Source organism: Bos indicus, unplaced genomic scaffold (assembly GCF_029378745.1).
Source record: "Bos indicus isolate NIAB-ARS_2022 breed Sahiwal x Tharparkar unplaced genomic scaffold, NIAB-ARS_B.indTharparkar_mat_pri_1.0 scaffold_46, whole genome shotgun sequence".
Lineage (NCBI taxonomy): Eukaryota > Metazoa > Chordata > Mammalia > Artiodactyla > Bovidae > Bos > Bos indicus.
In genome coordinates, this window is record NW_027223715.1 from 372,707 (window position 1) to 390,542 (window position 17,836).

At 42.0% G+C, this 17,836-nt stretch overlaps 1 long non-coding RNA gene across 1 annotated transcript; it reads right to left on the reverse strand.

Moving 5' to 3' along the window:
- Positions 1–349: 349 nt before the first annotated feature.
- LOC139181981 (uncharacterized) lies at positions 350–12,229 on the reverse strand. The gene is made up of 3 exons (XR_011565594.1): positions 12,048–12,229; positions 8,034–8,111; positions 350–1,312 (listed from the first exon to the last, which is right to left on the reverse strand). It is a non-coding gene; the product is annotated as an uncharacterized lncRNA (long non-coding RNA).
- Between the last annotated feature and the right edge of the window lie 5,607 nt (positions 12,230–17,836).

Below are 17,836 nucleotides of genomic sequence, written 5' to 3' on the forward strand. Positions count from 1 at the left end.
TAGTCACTATGCCTTGAAATATTTTGCCCCATTTTTACCCATTCAGAGAAAAGCGAGGATCAGGGGACCAACACTGCTCCAAGGTGAAGGTGCTGGAACTGAATCCCAGCCAGCTTTAATAGACTTTCAGCCATGATTGAAATAATATGCGGGGAGTTAAACTGTAACTTTTGTGGCCTTCAGGGCCAAATAAGAAAATGATCATGCCCATTAATTCAGTTCAGTTCAGTCGCTCAGTCGTGTCTGACTATTTGTGACCCCATGAATTGCAGCACGCCAGGCCTCCCTGTCCATCACCAACTCCGGAGTTCACTCAGACTCACGTCCATCAAGTCAGTGATGCCCATCCAGCCATCTCATCCTCTGTCGTCCCCTTCTCCTCCTGCCCCAAATCCCTCCCAGCATCAGAGTCTTTTCCAATGAGTCAACTCTTCGCTTGATTCCAGCTTGTGCTTCTTCCAGCCCAGCATTTCTCATGATGTACTCTGCATAGAAGTTAAATAAGCAGGGTGACAATATACAGCCTTGACATACTCCTTTTCCTATTTGGAAACAGTCTGTTGTTCCATGTCCAGTTCGAACTGTTGCTTCCTGACCTGCATACAAATTTCTCAAGAGACAGGTCAGGTTGTCTGGTATTCCCATCTCTTTCAGAATTTTCCACAGTTTATTGTGATCCACACAGTCAAAGGCTTTGGCATAGTCAATCAAGCAGAAATAGATGTTTTTCTGGAACTCTCTTGCTTTTTCCATGATCCAGCGGATGTTGGCAATTTGATCTCTGGTTCCTCTGCCTTTTCTAAAACCAGCTTGGACATCTGGAAGTTCACGGTTCACGTATTGATGAAGCCTGGCTTGGAGGAAACCATCATCAATAACAAATCAGTAACTAAGACTGATATTCTTATCTATAGATTTTCTACCAGACACGTAAAGCATATGACTCTTAGATGCCAGTTGGAAGACAGTCTGGGGTTGGTTTTCTGACTCCAGGATCATATCTTGTTTTTAAGATTATGAACTGTTCCCTCTGGACTTGTTCCAAGAGTCTCATGCCTTATAGCATCCAGTTTATCAATAATTATGAATTGCTCTTGCAGCCCTTGCCAGGACCTGCTGTTCTTTTATTCTTCCTGTCTCCTACATTGCACCCTTTTTGATTTTGCATGTGACGAGAAATGGTGAGAAATGCTAGTTGCTGTTGTTGGCTTCGTTGTCTCTTGATCATTCTTCTCCAGACTATGCAGAAACATGAACGCATAATTAATAGCACTCCCATAGCCAGAGCAATTCCATATCCAAATGTCTTGATCTGTTTTAAGAGAAGGAAGATTATCAGCAACAGTGTCAAGAAAATCTGATCCAGAAATTACATCAAGGTGTTTATTGAAAGCTTTTAGTATATCTTGTGGTAGATCTTGAATATCTACAGAAATAATACCTTGGTTCAATAGGTGTCGTTTAATGTTATCTCAATTGAATTGTGTCTTTTATTTTTGAAAGCCGTTATGCAAAACGAAGTATAGTTCCAATCACATCTTGGTCTCACCTGTTTTCGTAAACTGACTAATTGATCTCCTAATAAAATAACAGATTGTTGAAGGTCGGCCACTTGGGAGGACAACTTTCCATCAATTTTTTGTTGAGTGGTCCAATGGACATTGGCATCTTTATGCCATTCTTGTACAAAATGAACTGTTTGTATAGATTTATGAAGAGCCACTCCGGCTATGGCTGCCGTAGTGGTAATAGCGATAATGCCTAATATGGCAGCAATGAGCAGTCCCAAAACACATTTAACACGTTTAAGATTTTTCAATATTTCTTCAATAACATATAATTTAGGGCTTTCTTGCCAAGGTCATTATAAATCCAATGGAATCCCTGCAACTGGAACCATTCTGGTTTTAAGAATGTAAATATCCTGTCAACTTTCACCAAAAGGAACGGTATTATTTACACATGTATAAAATGAACAGTTAATACATGTTACTAATCACAAATTGGGATCATATTTTGTTGGTCCAATCATGAAAATAAAAGGAATTCTTACACAAGTCTGAATAGTGTGCGTAGAGTTTTTTGTAAAATTAAAGGTAGCTTTTCAGTCATTTAAAATATATACAGTATATTGTCCATTCCAAGCCATTAGTTCTTTCAATGTTATGGGCATTTTCCGTATTTCATCATGAATAACATAATGATCTAAATGAGGCACAGGGGGAGCTAATCCTACCCCATACCATATGAGGGGTTGACTACCATAAGTACTAATCATCTTATCATTCTATACCCACGGGAAAAACACTTTAGATTCTATAAGTTTAGGCATTCCTCAGGGTCCCCAATTGATAATGGAGGCTTCTGCAACATTTAATAATAAATGGCCTTCTGATCCTTTACATAATTTCCGTCTTAACCAATTTTCAATACCATGGATAATTTCAGCAACCCAATCAGGAAGCTCAGGTGGATTCATCATGCTGGAAGTTTCCTCATTTTCTAAAAACGTAAGAGCAGTTAATAGAAAGAGGGAAGTCTTATCAGCATTTGATTCCTTGAGAACTGACAGCCATTTCTGATATTCTGTTTTAAGACATATACTTCCAAGACCAATACAAATAGGAGTGGCATCAGAGCCAATAGTATAATTTGTCAACTGACTCCCTTCTTCTTCCTTTACAGTCTATTTTAGTGTGTCTTAATTTTTCACATTGGTGACATCTCATATCTGTCTTTTTATTAGCTTTAGACAATGCTTGAGCCAGAAATTGCATTTTATATGGTTCTGACCCAATATCCTGGCAAACTTTAAACTATTCTTCTAGAGGGGCACCTTGTGCTTTGAGAGGCTGAATCACCTTTTTACATTCTGAGATAGCATTGTCATAAGCAAGAACTTGCATCAGCAAATCTCTCAACCCAGGTTGTAAGACTGTTTTATTTAGATTTTGACGTAGCCTGGCAATGAAATCTATATAAGATACCCCATTTGATTGTTTAATTTGGGTAAATGAAATCGAGGCTTGTCTGGGTGGATTTATTCTCTCCCAGGCTTTTAAACATACCATTCTCACTTGAGTGAGTGATGATCAAATTGTAACTGAGCTTGAATGCCAAAATGTGCCCCACTACCCATTAATTGATCAAGTGTTCTATCAGCTGGCAGGTTGGCTGTCTCATTTCTGTGAGCTTCTTGATTTGCCTCATCTTGCCACCAGGACCTAAATTGTAAAACTTTTGAGGTGGATACGTAAGTTCTGGCTATCATTTCCCAGTCGTAAGGAATCAACCATTCAGTTTGTGAAAGTCCCTGAATTAGTTCCATGGTATAAGGAGGATTGGTTCCATATTGGGTACATGCCTGTTTCATCTCCTTTATAGTTTTAAAAGGTATGGCATTATAATCATAGTGCATTCCTCCTTGTGAGAATTGAGGATCTGGTGGGATTTAAGTTACAGCCACAGGAAGAAACAGCATCTTCATCGCCCTGCAACTGTGCCATAGAACTCCCTTTTGTAAAGGCGTCATTTTATTAGGCACAGTTTTCTGTGGTTTAAAAGCAAATCCATGATCCCAAAGGGTTTCAGGGTTGAAAGCAGGGGCTCCACCAAAGGTGCAGTTGGTCGATCAAGAAAGATCTGTTCTTGACTTCTATCATTCTTGTGACCTATATTTTTCATTTTTATTGATTGTTTCTCTTCCTTATCATCTAAGTTATCATATAAATTCATTTCCTCCATTTTTTTTTTTTGTATTTTTTCTACAGAATCCCGCAAATCTGAGTGTTCAGATCATAGCCGTCCTAAAGCTGTGCTAGTAAGTTTCCCTTCTGACCATACAGACATAGTATCTGACTTTTTTGTGTCATGCAAAGTTATGTCTGGCTCTTTGTGACCCCATGGAGTGTAGCCCGCCTGGCTCCTCTGTCCATGGGATTCTCCAGGCAAGAATACTGAAATGGGTTGCCATGCCCTCCTCTGGGATGTCTTCCCAACCCAGGGATTGAACTCTGGTCTCCTGCATTTCAGGCTCTTTGGATCATCTAAAACTATTATGTAAAAGGTTTTAGACGTATCACATTCATACCACCCAGATTCTGTGGGTGAATTATTTATGATAGCTAACCACATGTTGTGGCATAACAATATATTTTTTTCAAAAGCAAGTATGTCCAACTTTGAAAGCTTAAAGTTCTGTATCTGGACTTTTATGGATGAATAAAATAAATAATTTTCCAAAGTTAGGACTAGGAGACTAGTTTATGCAAAAATGAATAGCATATTACTTTAGACAATTGAGATAAAAATAGCAAAAATGCAAAATCATTTTTCACCCACTCCTACAGTCTAAAATGACTACTGGTTTTTCCTGTAGTCATGTATGCATGTGAGAGTTGGACCATAAAGAAGGCTGAGTGCCAAAGAACTGATTTTTTGAACTGCAGTGTTAGAGAAGACTGTTAAGAGTTCCTTGTACTACAAGGAAATCAAACATGTAAATCCTAAAGGAAATCAATTCTGAAGAGTCATGAGAGGGTCTCATGAATCTCATGATACTGAGACTGAAGTTCCAATACTTTGGCCACCTGATGCAAAGAGCTAACTCACTGAGAAAGACGCTAATGCTGGGAAAGGTTGAAAGCAGGAGGAGAAGGGGAAGAGAGAGGATGAGATGGTTGGATGCCATCACAAACTCGATGGTCATGAGTTTGAGCAAGCTCTGGGAGTTGGTGATGGACAGGGAAGCCAGGCATGCTGCAGTCCATAGGGTTGCAAAAGGTTGGACACCACTTAGCCACTGAACAACAACAACATTCTAAAAAGTTAAAGTATTTATGAAAAGCAAAACTTATGAGGACAGCATCTATTGGAGAGGGAGACTTTTAAAAATATTTTTATATTTAGTATTGGAGTATAGCTGATTAAGGAGTGGGACTCTTTTATCTTTCTTGTTTGCTCCATAAATTGCAAGTGTTGCTTTTCTTTTGGGAGAGCTCTGCCCATTATGAAAAATGCTTTCTGTTATTAAAAGAAAGCATTTCTCATCAACTAGATTTCTGTTTTTGAGGTGATTGACATCATGATTCTATGTCACAGTGTCCTGAGTGTTGACATCCTTTTAGAACTTCAGTCTAGAAATTCAGAAATGTTAACTGTGGTTTGTATTTGTCTTTTGTTCATTGTCTGTAGTCCAATATTTGCTCTTTCTCCTTCAGTCTTATGAATAGTAAAAATTAAAAAAATTAGCAAACCAAATCTAATAATGTTAAAAGGGTCATATACGGTAATCAAGTGGGATTTATCCTAGGGATATAAAGATTTTTCCATTTTTGCAAAACAATCAGTGTGTTATACCATGTCAACAAATTGAAGAATAAAAAAAACCCAATTATCTCAATAGATATTGAAAACAGTTTTTGATAAAATTCAACATCCATTCATAATAAAAAATCTCCAGAAAGGGGACCTAAAGGGAACATACATCAACACAATAAAGGCCATATATGACAAACCCATCAGAGAAGGTGATGGGACCCCACTCCAGTACTCTTGCCTGGAAAATCCCATGGACAGAGGAGCCTAGTAGGCTGCAGTCCATGGGGTTGCTAAGAGTCGGACATGACTAAGCGACTTCACTTTCACTTTTCACTTTCATGCATTGGAGAAGGAAATGGCAACCCACTCCCGTGTTCTTGCCTGGAGAATCCCAGGGACGGGGGAGCCTGGTGGGCTACCATCTATGGGGTTGCACAGAGTCGGACATGACTGAAGTGATTTAGCAGCAGCATGACAAACCCATGGGCTTCCCTGGTGGCTCAGTGGGAAAGAGACTACCTGCTGATGCAAGAGATGTGGGTTCAATCTCTGGGTGGGGAAGATCCCTTGGAGAAGGGAATGGCTACCCATTCCATGTATTCTTGCCTGGGAAGTCCCACAGACAGAAGAGCCAGGCAGCTACAGTCCATGGGTCCCAAAAGAGTTGGATATAACTTAGTGACTAAATGACAACAATGACAAACCCATAGCAAACATCATAGTCAAGAGTGAAAAGCTGAAAGCACTCAGTCCAGGGTCAGGAGCAAGTTGATAATGCCCACCCTTGCCACTTTGAACATAGTTTTGGAAGTCCTAGCCACAGTAATCAGAAAAGAAAAGAAATAAAAGGAATCCATATCAGAAAGGGAGAAGAAACTGTCACTGTTTGCAAATGACTTGATACTATATATAGAAAATCTTAATGAAAACTACTAGAGCTCATCAGGTAGGTCAGTGAAGAGCAGAATACAAAATTAATACACAGAAATCTGTTGCATTTCTATACACTAACAAAGAACTATCAAAAGGTGAAATTAAGGAAACAATCCCAAAGAAAGGCAATGCCAAAGAATGCTCAAACTACGGCACAATTGCACTCATCTCACACACTAGTAAAGTAATGCTCAAAATTCTCCAAGCCAGGCTTCAGCAATACATGATCTGTGAACTTCAAGCTGGTTGAAGATGTTCAAGCTGGTTTTAAAAAAGGCAGAGGAGCCAGAGGTCAAATTGCCAACATCTGCTAGATCATCAATAAAGTAAGATAGTTCCAGGAAAACATCTCTTTCTGCTTTATTGACTATGCCAAAGCCTTTGACTGTGTGGATCACAATATACTGTGGAAAATTCTGAAAGAGATGGGAATACCAGACCACCTGACCTGCTTCTTGAGAAAATTGATGCAGGTCAGGAAGCAATAGTCAGAATTGGACATGGAACAATAGACTGGTTCCAAATAGGAAAAGGAGTACATCAAGGCTGTATATTGTCACCCTGCTTAAGTTATATGCAGTATAAGCTGGAATCAAGATTGCTGGGAGAAATATCAATAACCTCAGATGTGCAGATGATACCACCCTTATGGCAGAAAGTGAAGAAGAACTAAAGAGCCTCTTGATGAAAGTGAAAGAGGAGAGTGAAAAAGTTGGCTTAAGGCTCAACATTCAGAAATCTAAGATCATGGTATCCGGTCCCATCACTTCATGGCAAATAGATGGGGAAACAGTGGAAACAATGCCTGACTTAATTTTGGGAGCTCCAAAATCACTGCAGATGTTCATTGCAGCCATGAAATTAAAAGATGCTTACTCCTTGGAAGGAAAGATATGATCAAACTAGACAGCATATTACAAAGCAGAGACATTACCTTGCCAACACAGGTCCATCTAGTCAAGGCTATGGTTTTTCCAGTGGTCATGTAAGGATGTGAGAGTTGGACTATGAAGAAAGCTGAGTGCTGAAGAATTGATGCTTATGAACTGTGGTGTTGGAAAAGACTCTTTAGAGTCCCTTGGACCAGTCCATCCTAAAGGATATCAGTCCTTTTCTGGGTGCCTGATGTCCTCTGCTGGCATTCAGTAGTTGTTTTGTGGAATTTACTCGACGTTTAAATGCTCTTTTGATGAATTTGTGGGGGAGAAAGTGTTCTCCCCATCCTACTCCTCCGCCATCTTGGCTCCTCCCCCACGAGATCAGTCCTGAGTGTACATTGGAAGGACTGATGCTGAAGCTGAAACTCCAATACTTCAGCCACCTCTTGAGAAGAGTTGACTCATTGGAAAACTCCCTGATGCTGTGAGGGGTTGGGGGCAGGAAGAGAAGGGGACAATAGAGGATGAGATGCTTGGATGGCATCACCGAGTCTATGGACATGAGTTTGTGTAAACTCCGGGAGTTGGTGATGGACAGGGAGGCCTGGCATGTTGTGATTCATGGGGTCGCAAAGAGTCAAACACGACTGAGCAACTGAACTGAAACCTCTTAATCCTGCTAGTTTATTCCCTACACCGGATCCAGAAGCAGAGCACCTATCTCATGACTGTGTTCAGAACTTGGATATATCACTTAATCCCTTTGAACATATAACCGATCAGCCCATGACTGACCCCACAGTCCTATTCTGGTTCATAGACGGCAGTGGCCAGGAACAAGCCCCACTTGGGGCTGGATAGGCTAATGTCCAGGGACAGCACGACAAAGTTATTCCCCCTTACCTCATCAAGTTAGCCACACTCCCAGCTCACACATCCTCACAGCAGGCTGAACTGATAGCTCTTACACAAGTCTTGACCCTAGCCAAAGAGCAAAAGGTAAACATATACACTGACTCCAAGTATGTCTATAACAAACTACATTCTAATATTATAATCTGGAGGGAGAGAGGATTCCTAACTCAAAAGGGCACACCTGTTCTCAGTGCCTCTTTTATTTCTGAACTCCTCCATGTGGCTCAGCTCCCAAAAACAAGATGCTGTAATACATTGCCGGGGAAGTCAGAGACACGGTCCTGGCTGCCTCTGTTAGTCCTGTCTTTACTATAGCCCAAATTCATGAGCCTAACATCTGCACATTACTCTCATATTTACATTCCCTTTTCCACACCTCTACAAAAGTACTTGAGGCTTTCCTTGACCAAGGACGATGCGACTTATTTAAATAATCTCACCCAAACTTGTACCATTTGTCAGCGGACAAATCCTATCATTCACCCCCTCCTTTCCCCACTCACCAAATTCGTGGGCATCTTCCTGCACAAGACTGGTACCTATATTTCACCAATATTTCACCCATAAAATGATTAAATTTCATCTAGTCTTCGTAGATACATTTTCTGGCTGGATTGAAGCTTTCCCAACCACTAACATATGAGCCCCTACTGTGGCTCGCCTTATTCTCACTGAAACCTTCTCTATGTTTGGAATGCCTTCCTCCCTCCAATCTGACAACGGGCCCAAGATCACATCCCAGATCACCCAAAATATTGAACCAAATTCCTTGGAGGTTTCACATTCCTTATCATGCCTGGTCCTCTGGTAAGGTTGAGAGAGCCAAGCAAGTCCTAAATGAAACTCTGACCAAACTAACAATCAAACTTCATTAAGATTGGACTAAACTCCTCCCTTTAGCCCTCTTAAAGGTCCAGGCTTTACCAAAAAAACACTCTAAGTATCAGTCAATTTGAGGCCATTTATGGGAGGCCCATAATACCTTTGGGTCTTTCCCTCTCCCAGGATGGTCCCAAACTGCCATCCCACCTTCCTTTTCCCTTACTTGCCCAGATAGGAGATGCCCTTTGGCAACATATGGATAACCTACTCCCTCGACCACATCCCAATCTCCCGTACCATCCCTCCAAATAGGAGACAAAGTCTATATGACAGTTCAGTCCCACTCAGATCTAACCCCTACATGGCAAGGACCCTACACAGTAATTCTGCTGACCCCTACCGCTGCAAAATTAAAAGAAATCACCCCTTGGGTGCACATTACTTGACTAAAAAAGGTTATGCAGCCCAATGATAAGAATGCTTGCCAGACTAATCCTTATCAAGTTTCTCACACAGGCCCTACAACTCTAAAGTTCTCACAGCTTCCACAGCCTCAACTGACGTTGGATGAGCCTGTCGGTTTGATGGTTACAATTATTTCTGGAACAACTCCTGGCAGATATCTGGGTCTCGAGTCCTCAAGGATCCACATTCAAACACGTTGAAGATTGCATCTCCACCCTGTGGCTAAAGGGAATCTTTTATAACTTTTACCCTTTTGAAACCTAGTTCTTCTCCATAGTAGTCTATCTTATATTCACTTCCCCAAATGTTGGTTGCTGGGAGCCGGTGAGAGGCACTCCACTTGTGGCAAAGGTCATGAGGAAGGAGGCTCGGCATACGCAAAGGCGGGATCGAGCCTCGGGAGTCCCCCTGGATATTCTCGAGCATCTACCCCCAAAAAACCAGAGTCTGCCTACTTTATTGCTTTGTGCTTTCACCTCTGACTTTACTGGGGGCTGTCCCCCACCACCATCTCACTCTCTCTGACAAAGAGTTAACTTACAGCTCCAATTAATAAGTTCCTGGGCAATTAGGAGTGTTTAAATCCAAACCCCTCAGATAGCTCTCTAACTCACCTGACAAGTTTACCCGGACTCCTATAGCTATGCATAGGATTGTTTACAGTCTCCCAGCCTCGAGAGGCATGGGAAGCTTAAGATATTCAAATAGCTTAGAGCCTCTCAGAGAGTTAGAAACTGTCAGAATAAAGCTAGTAAAATATTTCATTGATGAGCCAATGCTTGCTGCCAAGTTTCCACATACCCTGTATTGTATCCTTGAATGTGTATTAATTAATATAGTTGGTATGTAGAAAAAATAAGTAGTGGCCTTGGTGTTAGCAACTTTAGACCCTTAAGGTAATAAATTCTTTCCTTTGTTGTAAACCCATTACACCTCTGCCCTATAGGAATGCAATTTTATCTAACACCTTTGGAAGATGGCGCCAAACCTTAAAATAATTACTCTTAGAGAAAATAAGTCTTACGGTTGACAAACATTTGTCAAGAGTCATAAAATGTTAATAGGCCTTCTGGCCATAAGATGATGTAAATCACCTAAACCATTTGTATATGATAAATTTGCAGGAAAGAAACCCTAGTTTTTGATAAGGATCAAAGACTGCTGACTTTGCATCCCCTATTATCCTCTATGTGTAATTTAGGGTATAAAAACCCCTGTTGAAAATAAAGCTACAGGCCTTGCTCACCAAAGCTTGGTCTCCCCATGTCATTCTTTCTTTTCACATTCTGGCTGAAGTTTCCATCTGGAGCGCGGAGGTCCTCTGCGACCATTTATTTGCCTGGGCTTCTAAGACCCACTTGAGAAGGTGTCTAAGGTGGGGCACTTTCTGCTATTTGAGAGGGCGCCTGTGTCCTCCGTGGTCAGAGCTAACCTGGTGTCACAGGTTATATTGATTTTCCACGTAAACCAAGCTACTCAGCCTCTTTTCTCCACTGAATTTTCCTACTGAGCTATCCTCATTCTATTACTCTTTATATCTTTAATTAATCTTTAAATAAGTCGCCGATGCCGTCTCTCCTTCGAATACCCTGGACCAGCCGGGGCTGGACTTCGGCAGTTGGTTAGCATCTTCTTATCTTTTTTCTTTCCTCTGACCCAAGAACTCTTTCAAAACCCTAACTTCAAGTCTCTATTCTGGACCCTTAATTTAACCCATACTCTCAATGCTTCTGACCCACAATTGGCTAAAGACTGCTGGATATGTCTATCCATAACTCTTCTGGGAGATTCAGCCCTCCCGACATCCATCCTTGACTGGACCACTGGTAACATATCCCTACACCACTCATACCATGGGGAGCCTTTATTCGTCTCATATCTTAAATATCTTCAGACTACTGATCAAACCCGGAATTCAGACAAACTCTTAGAATCATTGCTTATTGACCTTCCCTCCTACAACAGGAAACCTCCAATTGGAGGCCCTATTGCCCAGAAAGTAATACTATTACAACCAGCTCCTTTTTGCATATCTAGAAATTCCCGAAATAGTTCATATGACTAACCCTTGGGCATAATCCCTAAATGCATGTGTAACCATATCTCCACTTTACTCTTTGCCACTGGAAAGGCTATATATAATATTTCTGGTCCTACAGGACACTCTTTAACCTTTACAGGACGATTTCCCTCAGCATACTCCTCCACTTCTCCCATCGTTGGGGCCACCTTAGCAGGGTCCCTGAGCATTCTTGAACGAACAATCAAACCTCCTCCCCTTTGACTCCTCTTCGCCTTTGACTTCAGCTGTTGTATTGTGACACTTGGGCTGTTTTTGTGTGTGTGTCGGGGGGGGGGGGGCATCTACATACCTCTGTTTACCTACCAACTGGACTGAAACCTTCACCCTGATATACTCCAGTCCTAACATTTTTATAGTCCCCAGTGATCAACCCCCTACCTATTCCTTTCATTCACTGGGAAAACGAAACAAACCATTCATTTCATTCCCCTCTTAGTAGGACTAGGAATGGCAGCTGGAATTGGAACAGGAACTGCTGGCCTAACCACCTCCATCCAAAACTACCAGGCACTATCTAACGACCTATCAGACAGCCTCCAGGAAATATCCCAAGGTCTAATAACTATTCAAAATCAACTCGATTCCTTGGCAGCTCTAGTGTTACAAAATAGAAGGGGATAAGATCGACTTACTGTAGAAAAGGGAGGTTTCTGCCCTTTTCTGGCTGAATCCTGCTGCTTCTATGCAACCAGTTGGCCCATTTCTCAGAATCTTCTCACAATAACAAGTGTGGCTGTTATAAATTCACATGTACACAGGCACAAGCATTTCCTGCCTCGTCTCCTTCACCTTTGGCCTGTCCAAGGTCCACTTCCCCTCCCCTACATGGGGTAATTCTCACAGTGGACTCAGACTTGCTGAGGAGGCCTGACTGAGGATGGTTGCAGCTCTGTCGTGAGCTGAATAAAAGAATGAGTGTAATCAGTGGATGCAGGTTCTTCTGCCTTCCTGACGATGGAGTTTTAAAAGCCTGAACATAGTAGAAAACTTAAGAAGCCAATTTTCTTTATCTTTGCCCATTTTGAAGTAACAAAAATTTGAAATTAGTATTAGAAAGTCTCTATCTCCAAGCTGTAGATAACAACAAATAATTCTGTGTATAAATATGTAAGAGTAGTTTGCACATTCTCTCTTATTACATTTTATTTCTATGTAATAGGAGATCAGAGATTTCAGCATCAATTTAGCAAACTAGTCATATGCCAACCATTCTGGAAAATGGATTGAGATCAATTATAGACTACAGACATTTTCTTTTTGAAATCCCTAATAAAACTGGGATGTCACAGCGAACTTAGGAGCATACATATCAGATATAAGAGGATGCAACAATTTCTGGATGGAGCACTGGGGCAGAACATCCACAGTCAGCATGGGCCTAGAGAGGCTAGGGCTGAGGCATCTGCAGAGGAGACAGAAGCATGGTGGGGAGGTGGGCTTCAGACATTTCAGCTGTGATGGGATGGGGCTGAGGATTCACTGAGGATACGGCCATGAGACAGCTGGCCCAACTGTCTCCTCACATCCCCTTCTTCAGAGGCTCACACTTTAAGGTCTCTCTTCCTGAGTGCATAACTGAAGGATTCTGCCCTAAAGATTAGAGCATCTCCAGAGAAAATCCTCCACATTCGGGCATTTTGGGTTCCCTCTCCATAACAGCCTGTCCCGCAGTTACCTCAGGTGAGGCCTACACTCAGAACCCTCACTCACAGGTGAAACTTCCAGCTTTTCTAATGATTTATTTCAAAATTTGAAAAGGTAAACAGGGAGAATTGCCATTTGAGGACAAACTGCAATATGATGGAGAGATGAAACAGGCAAAGATAAACAGAAAAAATAACCCTAAGGGGGCCATTAACTCAGCAAACAAAAACATGAAAAAACTAACCAAGGGAAAATAAATTTCTCTTTCAGATATCTAGAGTCATCTTTGAACTTAAATGCCACAGTGGGAAGAAAACAAGTCTGTGATTGTAGCTTCTTTTTATTTTCAGTCAAAGCATGCATTCAAGCTTGGTCATCGACTTTATTCACCAGATTGAGACTCTGTCAAAAACTAAAGTCATTCCATGAGGTCAAGTTCTGTTCTCTAAGAACAGTGACAGTGTTTGCCAGAGTTATCCCCCTACACTTGTTGTGAGAGTCTCCACTTACCTGCGTTCTCTTCAGTCTCAAGGACATGAAGACTCCACCACAGAGATGTTTAACTGGTCAAGGCTGGTCTTTGACTGATCTTGAGTACATAAGGATCAGGGCTCTGAGGGACAATTCTACCACTTCACATATGCAGGCTCTGCTCCACCTCTATGACTCTCCTGACTCTTTGGGATTTACACGTATGTACCAATCTGTGAGAGGGATGTGGCCACCTCAAACATCTTCCCATAATCTGAAGGAGCACAGTGCTTCTCTGGACTCCTGCTACACCACTCAGAGCACCCAACGCCGCTATTTCAGGAATAGAATGGGAAGATCTTGGGGTTCTTCTGTAGAGTGCTCTCCTCCACAGCAAACGAGGTGATCTATATGTAAGCCTTGCCTTAAGTAAGAAAGACATCACAAGGAAGGAAGACATATATTCTTGTCTCTTACAGAACCGTCATGTTGGCTCCATTAGTGTCTCATGAAGGAAATCTTGGATAGCTGCTACCCTAAGCAGAAACTCTCTCCAACCACTGCTCATCCATTTGTGTAATTAAAGCATCCAACCCAGTAATCAAGCTGAACTTCATTGAAGAGTAAAGCCTCTACTTCGTATGGCTTGTGCCAGCTTCTGCTGAAGGCTGAGCAGTGTGGACAGGGCTGCTTCCATCTGCACCCCTACCCTCGCCTTCTCCTCCTCCAGCCACTGGCCTTGCTCCTGACTCCTCCTTGGTTGGAGGAGAGAGAAGAAACCACTGAAGACAAGTCCAGCGCAATCTGGTCTTTGGGGAATGGAGACACACTTAGTGGCTCTTTTCCTCATGGGGCTCCATTAATGACTCTGCAGATAACCTCCCCTGGAAATCTACCATTATATGTCCAACTGCTGACTGCTATCTGCCCTCCAGCTTGTCATTTCAACTCCAGTTCCTGGCAGAGTTGGGATCCCTGGTAGACTTCCAGTCAAGTCCCCTTTAAGCCGGCTTTGACTGGCTCCCTCCTGTGTGGTCTACAGCTGACTTGTGGGAAGAACACTTTTGGGTCCCACAGTCAGTGAAAGCTATGGTTGCTTCAAATCGGCCTCCTCAATCATTATCCTCTGGCACATGGCAACATCTTTTATATTTCCCCCAAGAGCATAGCTTTGAAGTTTCACTCCAGAGGACACTGGTTATGTCCCCCAGGAATCTCTTATCATGCAGCACTCCTGTCCTCAGGCAGCACCAAGACACAAGGGGCCACCTTATTGGTGTGAGGTAAGAGAGAACTCTTGTCCTGTTGGGTAGAGCACAAGAGGATTCCCCATGGAGCCTCCTTTATGAAATACCATGGTTACAGAGATATTACCCTCTTGACTAGGGGAGCCACTACTCTACACATAATCCCCCCAAATTTGCCAATTCTTAAGGTTGTTGTCCTTGCAATCAAAGTGTCCTCTTTTACAAAGCCCTTTCCTCATGGCTCAATTGGTAAAAATCTGCCTGCAATCCAAGGAGACCCTAGTTTGATTCCTGGGTTGGGAAGATCTGCTGGAGAAGGGAAAGGCTACCCACTCCAGTATACTGCTCTGGAGAATTCCATGGGCTACAGTCCATGAGGTCACAAAGAGTCGGACATGACTGAGCCACTTTCACTTTCCGCTTGACCTCCTCAAATACCTACTGAATTATTTGAAAAACTACACCTCACAGAACTGGTTACCATCTGCTTCCTTTCAAGTTCTATGCAAACCTTTTAGTACATCAAACTGGAATGTGGGGATGTTGTCAATACTGAGTTAGTAGAAATGAATATTTATGTTAATATACTGCCACTTTTACCCTAGGCCTCTCACATAACCTTCAGTTCAAAATTTCATTGTCAGACCCTCACTTTGATTCTGATACTCACCTTGTCACAAACCTAATTGAATGCTATCACTTCTGAGTCTACTCTGATGGTCTTGCCTACAGACCCCAACTTTCCTCTTTCTGCAAAGAAAGGGGCTTATCATCCCATCATCCACATGCACACATCCTATACATCCTTCAGAGTGGACCGCAAGCCTAGAATTCTTCCTCAAGTCTTCTCCTATGAATCCTACTTTCCCCAACTATGGGTCATGGCTATGTTATGTTTCAACCATAGGAATAGTACACACAATGAGTGGTGGAGCTTCCTGAGACCTCAGGATTCAGAACCACCTTCAGAGAAAACTGGGATATGATGAAAGTGAAGATAGTCTAATGATCAAGAATTCATGCATCAAGGAAAAGATGATGCCTATATGACGCATTTGAATTACTAATTTTTCTTCTGAGTATGTTTTACCTTCAAAAATAGAACATAGGTTTGAGAGAAAAGAAATTAACTCCTTTAAGTTGCATCTTCATTAGGTCCTAACACAAGCCTAGAAACACACAAGCTAACTGACTTCATAATGTTTCTGCAAATCCCTGAGAGAAAATATCATCCAAATGGTTCATAAAGGAAATATGTCTGGGCAGTGCATGTTTGTTTTCTCTCTAGAGATAATGTTGTACTGATGAATCATTCACAAGGAACTAACTATAAACATAAGATTCTGTTATAGCAAATAGCAGTTGGGGCCCACGGTGTTATTTCACATATACTATGAATGTTTCTCACAACAGACTTCTCTTGCATGTTGTCTTAGTGCATTCATAGTATTTGTGATGAACTTTAGAATGAGCAGGTATTTGAGATGTTATTTTCACCAGATTTAATCTCCAGGAAATGGCAACCCACCCCAGTACGCTTGCCTGGAAAATCCCATGGACAGAGGAGCCTGGGAGGCTTCAGTCCATGGGGTCACAAAGAGTCAGACAAGACTGAGCGACTTCACTTTCCTTTCCTTTTCCCTGGGTCCCTAAGTTTCACAGATGCAGTAAACACTTTGTCACTTTCAGAAACAAAACAAAGGAAAGCTGTAAAAATTCCAGATATTTGAGTTTGAGTTATCTGCCATATTTATTTTAACATAAACTCATCTCTCTATCACTGAAGTTTTGTAATGATTTTAGCAAGATAGAACCTTTAATGTGCTCACTGCCAATGTCACAGTCTATGTGGGTAAAATTTCCCCAGAGATTTCAACAGTCACGTGAGACTTTCCTGCTATCAGGGGATTTAAAAAACAAAAAACAATAAAAATCAGGGAACGCTTTCAAATAGAAAAAGAAGTATCATAAGATGTATCCATCAGGATTCTAGCAGAAAAAAGATGGTCTATAGTGATATATTTGAAGCAGAGTCTAATGAAGAGGCTTCCTATGAGTGATGGATACAAGGTTACTAAATGACAATGAGAGGTCCAGTAACACTGAGGAAATTGTATCAGTACCCTAAGAGGTGAACAAAGGTGGAATCCAGAAGGAGAGTTGGGTGGAGAGATCTCAAGGAGAGGAGCTATGACCTTCAACTTAGGGTAGCAACTACTCAGAGATGACCCTGCAGGGAGAGAGGCAGAACAGATATACTGATCTTGCTTTTCTACCTTCAAGAGATCTCCTGCTTGGATTTCCTTTGGCAGAAACCAAGCAGAGGACCGACAGCAAGAGATCCCACTGATGTAGTCCATGCAGATCAGTCTCCCAGGCAACAAGTTAGATTGAAGGGGATAGGGGAGTGAAGTGTACATGTGCAGAGGCAAACGAAAACTATTTGATAGAGAAGACATTTTTATATTACAGTTAGGAGCATTTGAAATTTAGGACAGTACCTTAAAAGAGGAGAGAGCGCCCACTGGTGGGGTTGGACCCGTGTCTTGTGAAAGTTTCCTAGTTGGGAGGACTTGTGCCTCTGCTCTGGTGGACAAAACTGGACTTTGTCTGTCTGAAGGGCAGTGCTGTGTCTAGCAGTGTGTGTTCAGGTGTCTATGGGCTTGATATGGCTTTGGGCAGTCCTGCTAATGGTCAGGGTTGTGTTTCTGTATTGCAAATGGTTTGGCATGAAGTGTCCAGGACTGGAGGTTTTGGGTCTTTGGGTGGGCCTGGGTCTTAGTGTTGATATGGAGGCTTTTGGGAGAGCTCCTGTCGATTAATGTTCCATTAGCAAATGTGCTATTTGATGCAGAGATCTCTACCAGGGTCTAGCCCCGGTAGGATCCAGGGATTCCCTTGGGAGGATGGCATCGGGGAAAGAATAAAGGTATAAGGAAAGGATTTTGCAATTAAGAAAATAGAGGAGAGAAAAGAGGCTGATATTCCTTGGTTTATGCAGAAAGCCAATAAAGCCCCAGCATGGGACTTACTCTGTTCACATAGGCCACAGGCGCCCT